General features: G+C 37.4%; 1 protein-coding gene across 17 annotated transcripts in view; it reads left to right on the forward strand.

Moving 5' to 3' along the window:
- LOC105483581 (staufen double-stranded RNA binding protein 2) overlaps positions 1–21,154 on the forward strand; it is a 332,549-nt gene that overhangs the window by 171,312 nt on the left and 140,083 nt on the right. The gene's annotated exons all lie outside the window — the stretch shown is intronic.

Genomic DNA, 21,154 nt, shown 5'->3' on the forward strand with positions numbered 1-21,154 from the left:
GATTATGCTGTCAGATCAACTTTCAAAGTTCCCAATTTTTATATGCACACAAATTTTTATATAATTATGATATGCATAAAATTTTATTGTGTTTTCACTTAACATTGCCTAAACATTTTTTTGCGTTTTGCTGAGTCATTAAAAGTTTAATATTTTATTAAGGTCACTAAGTGAAATGTCAGAAATGTAAGAATAAAATTGGTTAATTTTGTTCCACTTACAGTATTGTCAAACAGTTAAGAAACAATTTCAGTTTACAGATTTTTTTCAAATGTATGTGATCAAGATATTTTGCATTGGACATTTAGACATTTTTCCTTAATACCCTCCCTCACTTTTTGAAAAGCATCTATTTCACTGAAGTGACCATTTTACTGTAAATCAGTGAATCAAAACATTTGGCTAGTGAAAACACCCAGTCTATCCCATTTCCACCCTATCTGTCTTCTTTACAACCTCTGGACACTGAAAAAACTTAAATCTGTGAATTATCGTAATCCATGGTTTTAGTCTTTGATATTAGCAGCTCATCTGTTGATGTATAATGAAATTAGTAACAAATTCTTATCAAAATATACTCATAAGAATTGAATTCTTGGATTATCAAAACTAGCCTCTTGAATATTTCAGTGAGTTACTGGCATTTTGGGGTTGCTTTCTGGGAATAATTTAAATTAATGTGCTTCTGAGCCCTTGGCCTATATAAATAATGGTGATAAATATGATGGCCTTAGCACATAGCCGAAGGAAAAAATGGAATCAGTTCGGGATTCCTGGAGTTTGTGTTCAGTTCATTTGATGTTTGAATATATTGGTTTGTAATGATTTGGTGAAGGAATGTAATCAACATGAAATTGATTGCAGTTTAATGTAAAGTACTTAGCACAGTACCTGTTTCCTAGTAAGCACTTAATGAATGTTGATTTCCTTCCGTGCCTCCTCCCTCTTTTCTTTTATAAAAATGATATTATTCTTTGTAGGCTTGCCAGAAATTCCATTCTTATGCTTTTGTCTGTCAGATGTTTTGTGCATACATATGGTGACCAAGAATATATAGCTTATTATTGAATAATTACATTTTGACACTAAATATTTTTTCAAAGAATATAAACATTATGTATTTCAATTAGTTATTAACTTGACAATTTTAACATGAAATCTCTTTATAGATAACCTGCAAGCTCCATCATTAAACAGTGATGTTTTGGCCCCTAGTTTTATGTGTTTGTTTTTTTTAACTTACTAAGGGGTACATCTCATGGGATGACAAGTGGGGGATACTTCTGTCCTGTGCAGATATGGGAAGGAATATCACAAAGAGGCCAGTTTAAGTGATCAGAAGTATGTAAGAATGCATAACAGGTTTGCCTGAGACATAAAGTTAGAAGTGAGAAAACTATTTGAAGCCAGCTTAAAACTTAACCAGACGGTTAATGCTTTAGGAATTTCTGGTCTACAATGGTTCAGATTAAGCCTTTGAAATAAGAATGTTCTGTTATCCCTTCCCAGCTGTAAGGAGATGAGAAAGCTGCTCTAAGAGTTCTTCGAATGAACACTGGATTGTCCCTTCCTCAGGTTACCATAGAGGATAAGGGCAGCCCAGCTCTGAAAAGTAGCTGTTTCATTCCCCAAGGGTTAGTTCTCACAAGTGAAACCTGAGTCCCCTTAAATGGCACTTAAATACAACATTAGGAGGAAGTTGGGCTGTGCTTAGGAATTGATCATTCAGATGATGGACCAATTAGCTGAAAATTAATTTAAATTCATATATTATGGTAATATTTAGGTTAACTTCTTAATCAGTTTCTTAAGTTTGAAATTGTATTCTAAATGATTTCTGTCCTGTGAAGAATACCAGAGTTAGCATTTTGCAGGCAAAGGTTAGAGCATGGCACATGTGGGGGAAGACAGGAATTTGAGACTGCCAGTGCTGGCTGCCTCACTGACATACTGTCTGACCTTGAACAACTCAATTTACATCTTATTATTCAATTTTCTCTGTTAAGAGTTATGCATACTAATTTATAATGTTGAGAATCTTTAATTATGTAACATTTATAAAATGATTAACCATCCTTGAATAACATCTGAAAAGGTAACATATTCCTTTGTGAAAAACACTATCATGAAATGGCAAGCTCACTGTGGTTTTTTGTTTGTTTTGTTAAACTCTACATTGCTTCAAAATTGTAGTTTTAAAGATCAAATTTTTAGCCACTCATTATTTGGATAAATAATACGAAATTAGCTTGGAACCGTAATGTACAAAAATGAAAAGAAGGGAATGCAGAATTGGAAAGGGGAAAGAAGGAATTTTAATCTGGCATAGCTAGCACCTAACTATAAGTAGACAAAAAACATTAATGTACATGTGCATTTAATTTTTGAAGTGGAAGATATTTTTTAAAAGACTACAGTCATAGGAAACTGCTAACAATTACAACTAGAAAATAGTTTAAATGGTTTTGCAAGTGATTGTGATTACATAGCCTGGTTCCTCAATTTATTTTCCTTGCTTGATTGCCTGCAGATTTAAAATATGGACCTAATTTTTGGGTGCTGCTCAGGCTTTCTTCATTGCACTGAAATGCAGCAGAAGGTAGACTATTCTAAGTGTGTTTTTATCCTTTGAATCACTGTAATAGTTATGTTGAAGTATAGGAACACATAACTCTGTAATGTGAGGTTTATGTTAAGTTTAGCATGGGGCAATTTTGTGCTTGGTATACACATAAAAAACTAGATTTTTACAGATGAATGACTAACTTTTTTAAAAAAAGATCGTGAATTTTAAAGATCTACTGACGGCTCTTGGAAAACTTTGTAAAATATTTAGATACAGTTCAGCTGATAATATCTCTTTTTGTATTCACATTCCATGTTTCTTATTAATACAGGCTTTTACTTAAAAGCAGGTTCATAGTTTCTTAAAGGTGAACTGTAGCTTAATTCAAGATTGGACTAAGCTCAAAGGTATTCACTGGTATGTGCCGAATCCACCCACTAAAAGATTATTCGGAGCATTTTTCACATAAATATTTTTCCGTTAACCTTTTAAAAAGTTTTATTTAGCCCCTGTGAAATATGCTGGCACTTCTAGGTTCATTAGAGATGACCAAAGACTTGTGGGATGGGATAGCATTCTTGTTGACTCTTTAGAATCTTAGTTGACTCACCAAGATTTTTGTCACTTTTGTTTCATATGCCTGTACTATTAAACACTGAACGTCCTGAAACCAGGAGGCTACCCTGTCCTAGTGATATGACATTGGGTAGATTGCCTGCTGGTTTCCCAAATGCTGTGTACTATATTTAGAACCTCTAGTGTTTTTTATTTTTTGTTGGGGCTGGGGAACGGGGGATAGAAGGGTGGTGTATAAGTGTTGGACTTTTAAGGTGATAGATTGATATATACTTTCTTTAATAGTGTTTTGAGAGTGTTCCCTGAACAAATTCCCCTTGGGGTTCCCATAGTAGAAACCACTTTGTAGTGAGACAAAACAGTTGAAGCCAATTGGATGTAAATATAAAGCTGAGTGATCCAACTTAATTATTTATTTCGACATAAATAATGTGTTAGAAATGTAAGAATGTAGCCAGCTTTTAGTGGTCTTATTTAGAAGGATTGGTGGGTTACTTGTACTGGGCATCCCAATCCGTGAATACCTGATTGCTTTCAAACAAAGGTCCTGTAAATAGAGGCCTATCTGAAGCAATTGAGAGCAATGGGAACATACACATTCTCATTGCTGTCCATTTGAGACTGCAGGTAGAATTGCTCCTTCTCCCCTGAACACAGGAGGAAAGATCCAAATATTTCAGAATGATATCATCCTTCTTTTACATTGATGCCTGTATATTAGACCTACCTGAGGGGTGAGAAGCTATAGTCTTTAAAAAATTGCATTGACAAGAATTCTCCTTTCTTGCCTGCTGAATCTAGGAAGGAAGATTAGAGGTAGTGTTAAGCTTGCCTCTGTTTTAGTCATACCAGTTGAGTCTGTCTTTAAAGGTCCATTGATTTAAAGGAAAAATAATCTGAAATTAGAAAGTTAAGTTTTTAATCAGATTAGCACAGATAACATGTCTTTCTGAAATATTCTCAGGAAAGATTTCATGAATTTAAATTGTTATGATTTTTAAAACTTGCTTGACTCATTTTTCCACATAAAAAGATATCAGATACATTTTTTTTTAATGAGCATTTTTAGGATGCATTTTTTCACTGCAGTATGATAGTGTTTTTAAGCATAAGAACAAAGGATGAAACCATAAAGTAAAAAAGATGGATTTATATACATAAATGCTAAAAACAAGTTCAAGGAGCAGCACAAGAAAATAAAAAGGCAAATGACAGCATAAATTGCAGCATAACAACAAATAGAATATATGCAAAGGACACATAAAAGTCAATTTTTTTTAAAAAAGGCAAACACTCCAATAGTCAGAGGTCTTAAGAAGACAATTAAAAAGAGCAGATAAGAAATCATGAAAAAGTGTTTAGCAATCAGGAAAATGCAGATTAAAGATAAATGTTATGAAATTTCTGATCCTTGCAAATTGTCAGGGATTTAAAAATGATACTTCCAACTGTTGGGGAAATACACTGTCACATGTTGCTGACAAGACTCTGACTTATTGCCATTCTGAAGGGAATTAGCCATGAGTATACAGAATGTAGGCCTATGTCTTTCTAGAGCTTAACTAAACATATGGAAAAATAGAATAGTTTTCCATAATGAACATACACTGGTTTTATAATCAGAAAAAAATCAAGAATATTTAAAATACTGACATTTACAAACTTTGGCCTGAAATGCACAATCTGACTGCATTTAAACATAAATATCTCATAAATATATGTATATATTTTTTTATGAGATGGAGTCTTGCTCTGTCGCCCAGGCCGGAGTGCAGTGGCGCCATCTCAGCTCACTGCAAGCTCCGCTTCCCGGGTTCACGCCATTCTCCTGACTTAGCCTCCCTGGTAGCTGGGACTACAGGCGCCCGCCACCACACCAGGCTAATTTTTTGTATTTTTAGTAGAGATAGGATTTCATTGTGTTAACCAGGGTAGTCTCAATCTCCTGACCTCGTGATCCACCCACCTTGGCCTCCCAAAGTGTTGGGATTACAGGCGTCAGCCACCACATCCGGCCATAAATTTTATATTTAAACAGCTAGGGAAGCAGAATTATCCATATACTGAAGTCTTAAGGAAACTTTTCTGAACATAAAGAAGAAGAAACATAGTTTTCCAGAGTCTGAATGAAATTTCAGTTTCCGAAATGTATGCTGGAATTTAGAATATGTACTGTGTATTCTAAGAGGTATTATGGGGATCAAAACGTGTTTGAAATTAGTATTTTCAAAATTAGGAGCAGACCGTCGTAATGATAACACAGATAAATATCTTGCAGAAATTCAAAGTCGAAGTATTAAGAACTAGTTAATTGCTTTTCTCTGTTAGCAAAGAAACTGTACAATAAGCATAAGGAGAAAATAAAGGTAATGCTCCTAATTACTCGTTCAGTTTGTCTAGAAAGATGGAGTTTTATAAAATCTTAAAGTGTATTACAATTTGTGAAGAAACATTAACTGCTATGATTTTTAAAGAAAAATAGGCAATGTTTGATGCATAACATATTTAACACTTACATAAGTTATGAAGCAAGATAATAAACACCCATGAACCCACCACCCAATTTAAGAACTAGACATTACTATACCTTCATCTTTGTTTTCCTCTTTCATATCCCCCATTCACTATGCTTCCCCCAGCAGAAGTAACCACTATCTCTGGATTTTATATGTAGTCGCCCTAACCTTTATTCCTCATAATTTCATCAAATAAATTTGAGTCCTTATCAATATTTATTTAATTTTGTTTTTTTTTTTGAACTTTAGAAAAATACCATCATATGGTGTATTGTCCTCTGGAATTCTGCGCCCCCCCCACCCCGTCCCCTCTATTTAAGATTGCAATTTAATATTATTTTATTTTGTTACATAAAGTATTTCATCCACTATGTGAATATCCTGTAATGATTTATCCATTCGTCTGTTGGTCCACAGTTGGGATATTTTCAGGATTTTGTGATTATAAACAATATTATGAACATTTTTGAACATTTCTACTGGTGCACATGTATAAGAGTTTCTGGGAATGGAATATGATATGTGTAAGTTCAAATTTACAAGAAATACCAGTTGTTTCATAGTGGGAGAGCCCTTCAAAGTATCTGATTTCCCGTGCTGTAACAAGTAGAAATCTTTTATCCTTTTTTACTTTCAATTTCATTTTTGATAATGAATTTAGTTGAAGTTTAGTTCAAATTCCACTATTTCATTAATTTTGTTTTTCGTTTTCTATTTTTACTTGAGTTTTTGAATGGGGAAAAATTAAAAATGCAAAAAGCTTTCCGTATTTTTTGTCCTCATTAGTGCAGTGGCCACCCTGACCCTCAAGTAAGTAACTTATGGTTTTTTTTGTGTGTGTGTATTGTCTCAGAATTTATATATATAATTTATATACTTGTATATAAATGTATATACATTTTATACACACATATATATACACACACACAAAAACAAATTCAAATACATATTATTCAGTCCCCTAGCCTTTTGGACATGCTGTTCTACCCTGTTTTTCTTTTTCTTTTTTTTTTTTTTAAACTTAACAGTATGACCTGAAGATCCTTTCCTATTGATATGTATAGGGATTTATTATTATTTAATCAGTTTTGCACTGATGGATATTTAGATTCTTTATAGTATTTTCCTATTATTTGCCATGTAAAAACTTCATACATAAGTAATTTTACATATGTAGTAGCATATTTGTTGGAGAAATTCCTACAAATGGAATTACTGCATTACAGAGTATGTATCCTTTTAATTTTGATAGATGTTGCAATAGTACTGTCAGTAGACTCCAGTTTACGTCTCTACCATCAGTGTGGGAGATTTCCTGTTTCCCTACAGCTTCATTAACACAGTATGCCATCAAAGTTCTTAATCTTTGCCAATTTGATAGTTGAAATATAGTATAGTTTTACTTTGCATTTCTCGTATTGAGAATGAGACTAAATATGCATTTGGTAGATCTATGAGCCATTTCTGTACTGTTTCTGTGAATGACATAACCATATCGGTTGTCCATTCAGAAATTAGATTGATTCATCTTTTTTTTTTTTTTAAACTTGGTAGAACTGTGTATGTGCATCTGTGTGCCTTTATGACATGAAATTACTTTTTTGTTTTCTATGTTTATGATGGAATTTTCTTTTAAGGTTTGGTTTTTCTTTTTAATGTATTTGAATGACATTTTAAAATAGCCTTTTATAGCATGTGTAATTTAGGTATAATTAATAATACCTTTCTGATTCTGAAATTAAAATATTTTTATTTTTATTGTGTTTATTTATTTGTTTATTTTTAAATTATGCTTTTAAGTTCTAGGGTACATGTGCATAATGTGCAGGTTTGTTACATATGTATACATGTGCCGTGTTGGTGTGCTGCACCTGTTAACTCATCATTTGCGTTAGGTATATCTCCTAATGCTATCCCTTCCCCAGCTCCCCACCCCATGACAGGCCCTGGTGTGTGATGTTCCCCACCCTGTGTCCAAGTGTTCTCATTGTTCAGTTCCCACCTATGAGTGAGAACATGTGGTGTTTGGTTTTCTATCCTTGTGATAGTTTGCTGAGAATGATGGTTTACAGCTTCATCCATGTCCCTACAAAGGACATGAACTCATCCTTTTTTATGGCTGCATAGTATTCCATGATGCATGTGTGCCACATTTTCTTAATCCAGTCTATCATTGATGGACATGTGGGTTGGTTCCAAGTGTTTGCTGTTGTGAATAGTGCCACAATAAGTATATGTGTGCGTGTGTCTTTATAGTAGCATGATTTATAATCCTTTGGGTATATACCCAGTAATGAGATGGCTGGATCAAATGGTATTTCTAGTTCTAGATCCTTAAAGAACTGCCACACTGTCTTCAATGGTTGAACTAGTTTACAGTCCCACCAACAGTGTAAACGTGTACCTATTTCTCCACATCCTCTCCAGCACCTGTTGTTTCCTGACTTTTTAATGATCTCCATTCTAACTGGTGTGAGATGGTATCTCATTGTGGTTTTGATTTGCATTTCTCTGATGGCCAGTGATGATGAGCATTTTTCCCATGTGTCTGTTGCATAAATGTCTGCTTTTGAGAAGTGTCTGTTGTCTGTTCATATCCTTTGCCCACTTTTTGATGGGGTTGTTTGATTTTTTCTTTTAAATGTGTTTAAGTTCCTTGTAGATTCTGGATATTAGCCCTTTGTCATGTGGGTAGACAGTAAATATTTTCTCCCATTCTCCCAAACAGGCAACAGGTTGCCTCTTCACTCTGATGGTAGTTTCTTTTGCTGTGCAGAAGCTCTTTAGTTTAATTAGATCCCATTTGTCAATTTTGGGTTTTGTTGCCATTGCTTTTGGTGTTTTAGTCATGAAGTCCTTGCCCATGCCTATGTCCTGAATGGTATTGTAGATTTTCTTCTAGGGTTTTTATGGTTTTAGGTCAAACATTTAAGTCTTTAATCCTTCTTGAATTAATTTTCGTATAAGGTTTAAGGAAGGGATCCAGTTTCAGCTTTCTACTTATGGCTAGCCAGTTTTTCCAGCACCATTTATTAAATAGGGAATCCTTTCCCCATTTCTTGTTTTTGTCAGGTTTGTCAAAGATTAGATGGTTGTAGATGTGTGGTATTATTTCTGAGGACTCTGTTCTGTTCCATTGGTCTATATCTCTGTTTTGGTACCAGTACCATGCTGTTTTGGTTACTGTAGCCTTGTAGTATAGCTTGAAGTCAGGTAGCGTGATGCCTCCAGCTTTGTTCTTTTGGCTTAGGATTATCTTGGCAATGCGGGCTCTTTTTTGGTTCCATATGAACTTTAAAGTAGTTTTTTCCAAATCTGTGAAGAAAGTCATTGGTAGCTTGATGGGGATGGTATTGAATCTATAAATTACCTTGGGCAGTATGGCCATTTTCACGATATTCGTTCTTCTATCCATGAGCATGGAATGTTCTTGCATTTGTTTGTGTCCTCTTTAATTTCGTTGAGCAGTGGTTTGTAGTTCTCCTTGAAGAGGTCCTTCACATCCGTTGTAAGTTGGATTCCTAGGTATTTTATTCTCTTTGAAGCAATTATGAATGGGAGTTCACTCATGATTTGGCTCTCTGTTATTGGTGTATAGGAATGCTTGTGATTTTTGCATGTTGATTTTGTATCCTGAGACTTTGCTGAAGTTTCTTACCAGCTTAAGGAGGTTTTGGGCTGAGACGATGGGGTTTTCTAAATATACGATCATGTCATCTGCAAACAGGGACAATTTGACTTCCTCTTTTCCTAATTGAATACCCTTTATTTCTTTCTCCTGCCTGATTGCCCTGGCCAGAACTTCCAACACCATGTTGAATAGGAGTGGTGAGAGAGGGCATCCCTATTTTGTGCCAGTTTTCAAAGGGAATGCTTCCAGTTTTTGTCCATTCAGTATGATATTGGCTGTAGGTTTGTCATAAATAGCTCTTATTAATTTGAGATGTGTCCCATCAATACCGAATTTATTGAGAGGTTTTAGCATGAAAGGCTGTTGAATTTTGTTGAAGGCCTTTTCTGCATCTATTGAGATAATCATGTGGTTTTTGTCTTTGGTTCTGTTTATATGCTGGATTACGTCTATTGATTTGTGTATGTTGAACCAGCCTTGCATCCCAGGGATGAAGCCCACTTGATCATGGTGGATAAGCTTTTTGATGTGCTGCTGGATTCGCTTTGCCAGTATTTTTTTGAGGATTTTTGCATTGATGTTCAGCAGGGATGTTTGTCTAAAATTCTCCTTTTTTGTTGTATCTCTGTCAGGCTTTGGTATCAGGATGATGTTGGCCTCATAAAATGAGTTAGGGAGGATTCCCTCTTTTTCTATTGATTGGAATAGTTTCAGAAGAAATGGTACCAGCTCCACTTTGTACCTCTGGTAGAATTCATGTGTAAATCCGTCTGGTCCTGGGCTTTTTTCAGTTCGTAGGCTATTAATTATTGCCCCAATTTCAGAGCCTATTATTGATCTATTCAGGGATTCAACTTCTTCCTGGTTTAGTCTTGGGAGGGTGTATGTGTCCAGGAATTTGTGCATTTCTTCGAGATTTTCAGTGTATTTGCATGGAGGTATTTATGGTATTCTCTGATGGTAGTTTGTATTTCTGTAGGATCGGTGGTGATATCCCCTTTATCATTTTTTATTGCGTCTATTTGATTCTTCTCTCTTTTCTTCTTTATTAGTCTTGCTAGTGGTCTGTCAATTTTGTTGATCTTTTCAAAAAGCTCCTGGATTCATTGATTTTTGGAAGGGTTTTTTGTGTCTCTGTCTCCTTTGTTCTGCTCTAATCTTAGTTATTTCTTGCCTTCTGATAGCTTTTGAATGTGTATGTTCTTGCTTCTCTAGTTCTTTTAATTGTGATGTTAGGGTGTCAATTTTAGATCTTTCCTGCTTTCTCTTGTGGGCATTTAATGCTATAAATTTCCCTCTACGTACTGCTTTAAATGTGTCCCAGAGATTCTGGTATGTTGTGTCTTTATTCTCGTTGGTTTCAAAGAACATCTTTATTTCTACCTTCATTTTGTTATGTACCCAGTAGTCATTCAGGAGCTGGTTGTTCAGTTTCCATGTAGTTGAGTGGTTTTGAGTGAGTTTCTTAATCCTGGGTTCTAGTTTGGTTGGACTGTGGTCTGAGAGACAGTTTGTTAAAATTTCTGTTCTTTTGCATTTGCTGAGGAGTGCTTTACTTCCAACTATGTGGTCAATTTTGGAATAAGTGTGATGTGGTGCTGAGAAGTATGTATATTCTGTTGATTTGGGGTGGAGAGTTCTATAGATGTCTATTAGGTCTGTTTGGTGCAGAGCTGAGTCCAAGTCCTGGATATCCTTGTTAACTTTCTGTCTCATTGATCTGTCTAATGTTGACAGTGGAGTGTTAAAGTCTCCCATTATTATTGTGTGGGATTCTGAGTCTCTTTGTAGGTCTCTAAGGACTTGCTTTATGAATCTGGGTGCTCCTGTATTGGATGCATGTATATTTAGGATAGTTAGCTCTTCTTGTTGAATTGATCCCTTTACCTTTATGTCATGGCCTTCTTTGTCTCTTTTGGTCTTTGTTGGTTTAAAGTCTGTTTTATCAGAGACTAGGATTGCAACCCCTGCTTTTTTTTTTTTTGTTTTCCGTTAGCTTGGTAGATCTTCCTCCATCCCTTTATTTTGGGCTTATGTGTGTCTCTGTATGTGAGCTGGGTCTTGACTCTTTATCCAATTTGCCAGTCTGTGTCTTTGAATTGGAGCATTTAGCCCATTTACATTTAAGGTTAATATTGTTTTGTGTGAATTTGATCCTCTTGTTATGATGTTAGCTGGTTATTTTGCTCATTAGTTGATACAGTTTTTTCTAGCATCGATGGTCTTTACAATTTGGCATGTTTTTGCCATGGCTGGTACCGGGTATTCCTTTCCATGTTTAGTGCTTCCTTCAGGAGCTCTTATAAGGGAGGCCTGGTGGTGACAAAATCTCTCAGCATTTGTTTGTCTGTAAAGGATTTTATTTCTCCTTCACTTATGAAGCCTAGTTTGGCTGGATATGAAATTCTGGGTTGAAAAATCTTTTCTTTAAGAATGTTGAATATTGGCCTCCACTCTCTTCTGGCTTGGAGAGTTTCTTCCGAGAGATGTGTTGTCAGTCTGGTGGGCTTCCATTTCTGGGTAACCCGACCTTTCTCGCTGGCTGCCCTTAACATTTTTTCCTTCATTTCAACTTGGGTGGATCTGACAATTATGTGTCTTGGAGTTGCTCTTCTCAAGGAGTATCTTTGCGGTGTTCTCTGTATTTCCTGAATTTGAATGTTGGCCTGCCTTGCTAGGTTAGGGAAGTTCTCCTGGATAATATCCTGCAGAGTGTTTTCCAACTTGGTTTCTTTCTCCCTGTTACTTTCAGGTACACCAATCAGACGTAGATTTGGTCTTTTCTCATAGTCCCATATTTCTTGGAGGCTTTATTCATTTCTTCTTACTCTTTTTTCTCTAAACTTCTCTTCTCACTTCATTTCATTCATTTGATCTTCAATCACTGATACCCTTTCTTCCACTTGATCAAATCAGCTACTGAAGCTCATGCATGTGTCACATAGTTCTTGTGCCATGGTTTCCAGCTCCATCAAGTCATTTAAGGTGTTCTGTACAGTGTTCATTCTAGTTAGCCATTCGTCTAATCTTTTTTCAAGGTTTTTAGCTTCTTTGCAATGAGTTCAAACATCCTTCTTTACCTCGGGGAAGTTTGTTGTTACTGATCGTCTGAAGCCTTCTTCTGTCAGCTCGTCAAAGTCATTCTCTGTCCAGCTTTGTTCCATTGCTGGTCAGGAGCTGCATTCCTTTGGAGGAGAAGAGACGTTCTGATTTTTAGAATTTTCAGCTTTTCTGCTCTGGTTTCTCCCCATCTTTGTGGTTTTATCTACCTTTGGTCTTTGATCATGGTGACGTACAGGCGGAGTTTTGGTGTGGATGTCCTTTCTGTTTGTTAGTTTTCCTTCCAACAGTCAGGATCCTCAGCTGCAGGTTTTTGGAGTTTGCTGGAGGTCTACTCCAGACCCTGTTTGCCTGGGTATCACCAGCAGAGTCAGCAGAATAGCAAATATTGCAGAATGGTAACTGTTGCTGCCTGATCCTTCCTCTGGAACCTTCATCTCAGGGGGCACCCGGATGTATGAGGTGTCAGTCGGCCCTTACTGGGAGGTATTTCCCAGTTAGGCTACTCAGAGGTCAGGGACCCACTTGAGGAGGCAGTCTGTCCATTCTCAGATCTCAAACTCTGTGCTGGGAGAACCAGTACTCTCTTTAAAGCTGTCAGACAGGGACGTTTAAGTCTGCAGAAGTTTCTGCTGCCTTTTGTTTAGCTATGCCCTGCCCCAAGAGGTGGAGTCTACAGAGGCAGGCTGGCCTCCTTGAGCTGCAGTGGGCTCCACCCAGTTCAAGCTTCCTGGCTGCTTTGGTTTTTTTCAAGCCTCAGCAGTAGCGGACACTCCTCCCCCAGCCTCACTGCCACCTTGCAGTTTGATCTCAGACTGCTGTGCTAGCAGTGAGCGAGGCTCCATGGGCATGAGACCCTCTGAGCCAGGCACAGGATATAATCTCCTGGTGAGCCGTTTGCTAAGACTTGGAAAAGCGCAGTATTAGGGTGGGAGTGTCCCGATTTTCCAGGTACTGTCTGTCACAGCTTCCCTTTGCTAGGAAAGGGAATTCCCTGACCCCTTGTGCTTCCTGGGTGAGATGATGCCCCGCCCTCCTCCGTGGGCTGCACTCACTGTCTGACAAGCCCCAGTGAAATGAATCCGGTACCTCGGTTGGAAATGCAGAAATCACCTGTCTTCCGTATCACTGACGCTGGGAGCTGCAGACTGGAGCTGTTCCTATTTGGCCGTCTTGGAACCTCCAATCAAAACATTTCTTTTAAATTATCTTCTGGAACTTTTATAGTTTCATTTTTTGAAATGTTGAAGTCTTGATCTGTCTGTTATTTATACTGAAAGTATGGACCCAACGTTATTCCCCACTGCATTGAGACTTCACTCTTACCATATACTAAGATTATGAACTTGGCATTATTCCAGACTTTCTGTTCTCCTCTGTTCATCTAACTATTTATGTGCCAGTTTTAATTATTGTCTTTTTTTTTTTTTTTTTTTAATTGAGACAGGGTCTCGCTCTGTTTGCAAATCTCTGTCAGTTGTGCAGTGGCGTGATCATAGCTCATTGCAGACTTGAACTCCTGGGCTCAAGGGATCCTCTTGCCTGAGCCTTTCAAATAGCTAATTCTACAGGGACATGCCACCACACCCAGCTTTTTTTCTCCCCCACCCCCGCTAGAGACAAAGTCTTGCGGAGTTGCTCAGGCTTGTCTCAAACTCCTGGCCTCAAGTCGTCCTGCCTTGGCTTCCCGAAGTGTTAAGATTATAGGCATGAGCCACTGCACCCAGCTTAATCATTGAGTGTTTCTTGTGTTTTAATATGAGTCAGTTTAAAGCAATGTGTGTTTAAACAAATGTGAATAAAAATGTACTTGGTCTATAATCTTCTTATACATACTACATGGAGTACAAGTAATTGAAAAGACAAAAATCTCCTTGCTTGGCAACAGAAATAAGAGGTGTGAGAGTAGTCAGAGCATCAATTATGAAGCACTAAAAGAAGCAACAGGGAGCTAACTGTATGGTTGAAAACTATTAAGGTTCAGGAAGGCAGTGTGGATAGTTTCCCTAAAACTTATTTGTATAATGTTAATGCATCATTCATTCTTTCGTTTGTTTAGAAAGTATTTATTCACTATATTGTACCCTTTTTGATACTATTGATGATTTCAGTAGTTTTTAAAGATGAAATTGCTTCTTGAAAGACGAGTCCATATAGAAGATAAACACCACCATCCCACCCAACTCCCCACTCCCCCCAACCCAGCAAATAAGAAAAGGTGGGATGCCTGTAATCCCAGCACTTTGGGGGCTGAGGTGGGCAGATTACTTGAGGTCAGGAGTTTGAGATCAGCCTGGCCAACACAGTGAAACTCCATCTCTACTAAAAATATGAAAATTTACCAGGCATGGTGTGGCACATGCCTGTAATTCCAACTACTCAGGAGGCCTAGGCAGGAGAATTGCTTGAACCTGGGAGGTGGAGGTTGCAGTGAGCACAGTTGTACCACTGCAGCCTGGGCCACAGAGTGAGTGAGACTTCATTTAAAAAAATAAAAAATAAGAGACAAGTGTTATTTGAAAAAAAATATCAATTTTTTAAATCTTTGTTTTTTTTGGTTTTCTTCTGAGGTGGAATTTTGCTCTTGTTGCCCAGGCTGGAGTGCAATGGTGCAATCTTGGCTCACCACAACCTCCGCCTCACAGGTTCAAGTGATTCTCCTGCCTCAGCCTCCCGAGTAGCTGAGATTACAGACATGTGCCACCACGTCTGGCTAATTTTGTGGTTTTAGTAGAGATGGAGTTTCTCCATGTTGGTCAGGCTAGTCTCGAACTCCTGACCTGAGGTGATCTGCCCGCCTTGGCCTCTCAAAGTGCTGGGATTACAGGCCTTTTTTTTTAATCTTAAAAAGCAAAGCATGTAGCACAGTATCTGGCATTGTTGGTGCTCAGTATTTGAGCAAATGAAAGAATTACATTTTCACTTTTTCCCCCCACTGTATTAATGATCTTTTGAGTAGTTTATAACATATAACAATTAGAATTCTAGGAATTTATGTATCATCCAGACCTGAGATACTCAGCGTGTTATTGTTGGACTCAATATAATAATGGTGAATAATTAGTATTTCAGCAACCTAATGGAAATAATACAGTTATTCTTAGTAGATTGCTTTGCTTTGGGTTAGAATTTTATTTGAATTCAGACCTCAAGATATTCTGAATCTCAGGTTGGCAGTCTTGGAAAAATGATTTATTATTACTTAATAAATGCAGTCTGTCTGAAAGATCCTTTAAGCATGGTATGCATAGAAGAAAAACAACATAAGGAGTCCTAAGTGTGAAAAGGTTGGAGAATGTCCAGCCTCATGTTTTATGTACAGTAAAATTGAGACTCAGTTGTTTTTATAATAGGTTTAAAGACACTCTTATTTAAAGGTAGTGAAGACTTGAACTCATGTCTTCTGACTCCAGGGTCTCTGCAGTTGCCACTAAACAGCACCTTTATTTCTAGATATATCATTTGCTGATAATTAAAGGAAAAAAAGAGAATAGTGTTTTTAAGAAATTCCACTAAAATTAAGTATGCATTATTTTGAAAGAATGTTTTATATGTCATGTACCAGGATTTTTTATAAAACATTTAAGATGTTTTATTACATGGAAAATGTTCAAACTATTGTTTCAGATACCAGATTGATATTTGGGTGGATCATGTAAAAACACTAAATGGCTGAGAAACTGTGAAATGTTTGTTTTAACTATTATTACATCAGTGACACAGCCATCTACATTACTTGATTTTTCTTAAGATTTAAAAACTTTAGTAATAGTCAAATTTAAAAAACACTCAACAGGCTTTTTGGGTGATGTTATTCAAGTGTGTTCTTTTATTCCAAGCTTTCTGGTTCGTGTTAAGATGATTCATAGATTATTAGAGCTGAAAGAGATTTTCAAGTTCCTTAAGACTAATTCATTTTACAGATGAAGAAAACGTGATAAGGAGAATATCTGCTGCCTCAACTGAAACCCAGTTAGCTGGGCTCTAGTCTGCTGCATTTACCAATGCACTATTGTTGTTTTTACTTTATTACATTTTGTGTTAATATAGAACATTAGACTTCTTTTTTTGCTTTACCATTAAAAAAAAATAATTACAATAAGTTCTTTCTTAACATCATTGATAGGTTCTTAGAAACCACTACTTTAAGTGAAATGACATATAACGAATCAGTTTTACCATAGGTTGATTGATATAAACAAGAGTTAAGTTCTTATAACATATTTTTGATTAGAGAAATATCACCAAACTTCTCAATAAAGACCCAAATTGCAGTATTAAACATTGAAATAAATAATGAGCTTACACTTACAATTAAGAAAGTTTAATAAAAACAAGATAATTGTTTACTCAATGTGAGTGACGGCAGTCATAGTGGTGGTGGGTTAAATCGAAGAATAAATGTTTGCAAAGTGAAAGTTGTAAGGAGTACTTCCTACCACCACACAATTCAAAAACAAACAATAACAAATATAGTGGGCTCACTGAACTCTTTCGTACTGCGTTGTTTATTGTTGTGCATTTGTATGATGTATTCGTCTGTTCTCGCAGTGCTATAAAGACATACCTGAGACTGAGTAATTTATACAGAAAAGAGGTTTAATTGGCTAATGGTTCTGCAGGCTGTTCAGGATTTTGCTTCTGGGAAGGCCTCAGGAAGCTTACAATTGTGGCAGATGCCAAAAGGGAAGCAAGCACATATTCACATGGCCGGCAGGAGAGAGAGAGCAAGAGGTGCTATGCACTTTCAAACAGGCAGATCTTGTGAAAACTCTATCAGGAGAACAGCAAGGGGGAAGTCCGCCCCCATGATTCAATCACCTCCCACCAGGCCCCTCCTCCAACACTGGGAATTCCAATTCCACATGAGATTTGGGTACAGACACAAACCAAACCCTATTATATGATTATCATGCATTTTACAGATTTTAATTTTACATTAATTTATATTCATTTAGTCATTCATTTTCTAACCCACTTATTCCAGTTCAGGATTGAGGTTGGTCAGAGCCTATTCTAGCAGCTTAGGGAGCAGAGGCAAGAACCAACTCTGGACAGGTGCCATTCCATACCAGGACACGTGTGCGTGCGTGCATGCATGTGCACGCACGCACACACACATACACACACACGACACTCATGCTGAGACAACTTAGACCTGCCAGTGAACCTAATGTGCATATGTTTTAAATGTGGGATGAAACTGGAGGACCTGGAGAAAACCTATGCAGATATGGGCAGAACATGAGAACTCCACATAAGACAGTGACCCCAGGTGGGATTTGATTTTTTTCTCATCAATATTATAACAAAATGATGTTGAACAAAACAACATTATTTGAGGACCCACTGAGTATATTTTCTTTTTTTTAACTTTCTTTTTTTAAGTTCAGGGGTACATGTGCAGGTTTGTTATATATGTAAACTGTGTCATGGGGGCTTGTTATACAGATTATTTCATCAGCCAGGTATGAAGCCTAGTACCTGTTAGTCATTTTTCCTGATCCTCTACCTCTTTCCACCCTCCACCCTCTACCCTTCGATAGGCTCCAGTGAGTGTTGTTCCCCTCTATGTGTTCATGTGTTCTCATAATTTAGCTCCTATTTATAAGTGAGAACATGCAGTATTTGATTTTCTATTCCTGTGTTAGTTTGCTAAGGATAATGGCCTCCAGCTCCATCCATGTCCCTGCAAAGGATATGATCTCATTCTTTTTTGTGGCTGCATAGTATTCCATGCTGTATGGTACCACATTTTCAACAAATGGTGCTGGGAAAACTAAATATCCCAGCTATTCAAAATATACTGGCTCTGTCAGCACTCCAAGTGAAGGAAGACAAAAATTAGTCCTTTGGGAAGCCCTTCAAAACCTAAAATGTTGGATGCACATTCTACTCATCTTTACCCCAGGGGAGAAGTTGTGATCTGGAATGCTGTCTCTTGGCACTAAGCTATGTGGCACTAAGCTATGCTGACTTAGGGGGCTGCTGTGGGTAAAGTGAAATTCTTCTTAACATGTTTCAGTGTGGCCGTTCTTGGCTTTGTGCTCCTCTGGGGTACTGCAACTTCTTAACTGGATTCTGGAATTCTCAAAAAGGTATATTGGTTTGTATGTCATTGTTAAATCAATGTATGAGTGAGGAATAAGGGCTGGGACTTCCTGTTCTACCCTCTTGTTGGTGTCACCCAAGACTTCTTTTTTATTAAACTTTTTATTTTGATGGCCAGGCATGGTAGCTCACACTTGTAATCCCAATGCTTTGAGAGGTTGAAGTGAGAGGCCAGGAGCTTAAGACCAGCCTGGGCAACATAGCAAGATCCTGTCTCTACGATAAATTAAAATATAATTAATAAAAATTTTATTTTGAGAAAATTGTAGATGCACATGCAGTTGTAAGAATTAATACAAAGAGATCCTGTGGACACTTTGCCTTGTTTATCTCTGGTAACATCTTGCAGAACTGTAGTACAATGTCACAACTAAGGTATTATTATAAATATGATACAGAACAGTCCTGTCACCATAACAGTCCCTCATGTTGCGCTGTTATAGCCATACCATCTCCCCCACCCCCAACCCTGGATTGAGTGGAAATTCTGGTCCCCATATGGTCTCCACTGACACCATAGTGAGGTGACCTTGTTCCCACTAGTTCTGATTCTCCTTTATTCTCTCCTGACACCACTCCAGCACGGAGGGGAGGGGGGATCCTATTACTGCTAGGTAGGGATAGAAGTTTAGTGTCCCTACATGATCTCCACTGACACTACTCAGTTTTTTCTGACACTACCACATCAGGGAAGTTGGGGAGACTTGTTACAGCTTTGCAAGGGTGAAAGTCCCTCTCTGCCTTTGATACATAGATAAAAGTGGGAGAACAGGTTTTTTTGTGTGTATTTGGCTGGACTAAGGTGTGTTTTGTCTAAATTTTCTTCCTTGCTAGGCTTTCCTGGTTCTAAAAAGTGAATTTATTTTTACAAGAAAATTTAAAAATTGGATAAGTACTTAATATATATATTTTTTATTTAAAATATATAGTTTTTGAGATGGGGTTTTGCTGTGTTGCCCAGGCTGGTCTTAAACTCCTGAGCTTAAGGAGCCCTCCTGCCTTAGCCTTCCAAAGTGCTGATTGTAGGTGTGAGCCACTGTACCCCGCCCAGTACTTAATGTTTATACAGTTCCAGTTAGTTGTGTTTATTAACAGTATTGTGGAATCTTCCATAAGTTTCTGAATAATATATAGACTAATTTTTAGTAAATTGTTAAATCATAATTAGATCATGTAAGGAGAATTGTAAGAAAGTGTTTTGTGGGTTAAGTTCTTTCATCCTAAGGCTGTGCTTAAGTTTTTCTTTATGTGAACCTAATATTTGAAGTTACTTTCTTCCCACAAACAGAATTGTGAAAATGGCCAAGTGCATTATTTTTACATTTTTCCCAATGGGTGGTTTTACAATGAGAAAATCTCAATCAGTCTGTCTCTCTCTTTCTGTCATTTTTAAAGAGACAGTGTGTCCAAGCTGGAGTGCAGAGATGCCATTACAGCTCACTGCAGCCTTGAACTCCTCTGCTCAAGGGATCCTCCTGCCTCAGCCTCCTGAGTAGTTGGGACTACAGGTGCATGCCACCATGCCCAGCTAAAGTTTTAATTTTTTGTGGAGACAGCTCCTTATTGTATAGCCCAGGCTGGTTTTAAACTTGTGGCCTCAAGTGATCCTCCTGCCTTGGCCTCCCAAAGTGTTGGAATCACAGGTGTGAGCCACTGCACTGGCCTCCATCTTTCCTTTTACTATGAGAGGAGAGACTGAGGTTCATCAAGCCTAGAAAATAGGTCTGAAATGAAGAAATGAAGTTCAATATCTTGACAGTTTCTTGTCTCTATCATGGTGTTAGAATATTTCAAGAATCCAAATGCCCAGAACTTCTTAAATGTATAGATACAAGAACAGTAGTTCTTGGTTTATTTGTTTTACTACTGAAAGGTAGTTATACGTGCTGACTGTAGCCAGATGCCTGGATACTGGCCCCCACACCTGCCACTTACTGGCTGTGACTTTAAGCCAGTCATATTACCTGTGTTTCAGGGCCTTTAAGTGTAAAATAGGGATATGCATAGTCCCTACTTCTTGGGGGTCATTGTGAGGATTACTAAACTAATATATGCAAAGCATTTGGAACAAGCAATAGGAATCCTGGCAGAGGAGTGTTGTGGTGCAGTGTTTGGAAGCTGTTGCGGTAGACATTTCAGTATGTATTTCTTCCTGCTGAGAGATCAGGTCACTTGTGTCATATGTCAGACTTGTTTAATCCAATTTTTGGTGTTTTTCTGTCTTAGGGAAATCATAACTAATGGAGTTTTTCTGAGAAGAAACAACCAAGGGTGATCTTTATTTTACGAGCAACATTTTAACCCCACTTAAATAAACTAAAAATTGAAGATGACTCATTATCCTCACAAGCTGCTCTCAAACATTTTCACAGCAACTTTTTTGTCTTACTTGGTAGAAGTAGTCACAGTGTGTCTTTATTGAAAAGCTGAGCCTTGAAAAGATTTCTACTAAATAAGCCAACCAAGTGAAATCTTCCTTATTATTAAGATGAGTGGTGAATGTGCTTCTGGGGAATTCCTGAACTCCCCAATCACTTCCATGCACCATACTGACTCTGAGTCATATACAATGTGCACTGCCCTTGTTGTGAAGTCAACCTATTTCAAACTATTTAGCGGCCCTTGTATCACTATTAATAACGCCTGTGCCAGACTGTTCTTTGATTTGCGTGACTCATTTTGGGCTCCAGAATC

The sequence above is a fragment of the Macaca nemestrina genome, chromosome 8 (assembly GCF_043159975.1).
Source record: "Macaca nemestrina isolate mMacNem1 chromosome 8, mMacNem.hap1, whole genome shotgun sequence".
Classification (NCBI taxonomy): Eukaryota; Metazoa; Chordata; class Mammalia; order Primates; family Cercopithecidae; genus Macaca; species Macaca nemestrina.